The following is a 1617-nucleotide window of genomic DNA, read 5'->3' on the forward strand; positions in this document are numbered from 1 at the left end:
AAGGGTGGAATTAATACTTGTTGACTTCCAGGCGACATATATTACATACATATATAATTGTATTAAACTAAAATGATTGTATGTATAAATGTTGAAAAAGAGTAACTACTTAGTTCTTGCTGGTTCTAGCTCGGTCGAATCTACTTTCCGATACTGTGGTAGCTTCACTCAATAAAGTTGTTAAATGTCGATTCAAATGTGCTTGTAAAAGCTTACTTGAATAAAGTATATTTTTATTTTATTGTTTAAATAAACAACTTCGCTTTTATTTTATTCAAACTAGTGGATTCGTTCTATACTAATATTACGTTGAAGTCAAAGTATGGCTAGGTATATTGTGTTCATAAGTAACTCATTTAATATTTAAATTTGAATAATCTTATACAACAATGTTCCTGTAAACTTAATTCAATGTACATATATTTTGATTTATATTTTGATCTTGCTTGACAATAAATTGAATAAAGTAATACATAACAAATATCACTTCGCTACGATAAATTTCCTTTATCAACAAACAGTATTTGTTATTGTAAATAGAAGCCAAAATATCAAGACAACAAGAAAGCCTCAAGTTATTGTTACCAATCCGGCCTACACAGTCGTTCGTAATTATTAGTTAGCGGTGAAACAATGGTGTTACAAATCACATTTAAATGTTTAATCGAATACATTGTTGAAAGGCCACGAGGCTAAGTTATTTAAGTGAGAGAAAACAACAGAATTAATACGATTATAAACACAATAAGGCTGGGTAAACACTACAGGGCTTTTATGAGCTTCATTTGTTTTTAGTATTACTCGGTATGAATTATGCGTGGATCAAATGCTGCTATACATCCCGAACTGATATAGTTTTTAACATAATATATATATACTAATATAATAGCAGGAAATATACAGGATCAATGACCCGCTTTAAATACTTTGTGGTGCTTTTACTTGGTGGTAGGGCTTAGTGCAAGCCCACCTGGGTAGGTACCACCCAGTCATCAGTTATTCTACCGCCAAACAACAGTACTTAGTATTATTGTGTTCCGGATTGAAGGGTGAGTGTGCCAGTGTAACTACAGGCACAAGGGATAACAACTTAGTTCCCAAGGTTGCTGGCGCATTGACGATGTAAGGATTAGTTAATATTTCTTACAGTGTCATTTTCTATGAGTGATGGTGACACTTACCATCAGGTGGCCCATCTACTCGTCCGCTAACTTATACTATAAAAAAAAACCGAAAATATTCACTGGTAGGTAAGCGGTATCATTCCTGAGTACTATAAAGTATCAAAGAAATTTCTATCATAACATTTTCTTCATTAGTAAATTGTAACCATGTGAAACCACTAGGTAACTAGTAAAATATGAAGCTTAAATTGAATTAAACATAGAATATATGTCATTTAACGTGTTTGTGTGTTCGTGATCACGGTCGAACATATGAAAATAATATAATAACTTTGAGATAGAAGTCGCTGTATGACACTCACAATATTCACGGGCCTCGGCGAATATTATTTCTTTATTTAAGACGTTATCATACCTGTTATATTTAAATGAAAGATGAGAACGACGAAATCAAGGAATTATATTTTTTATTTTAAAATGAAAATAACTTTTT

The sequence above is a fragment of the Vanessa cardui genome, chromosome 14 (genome assembly GCF_905220365.1).
Source record: "Vanessa cardui chromosome 14, ilVanCard2.1, whole genome shotgun sequence".
In the NCBI taxonomy this organism is placed as follows: domain Eukaryota; kingdom Metazoa; phylum Arthropoda; class Insecta; order Lepidoptera; family Nymphalidae; genus Vanessa; species Vanessa cardui.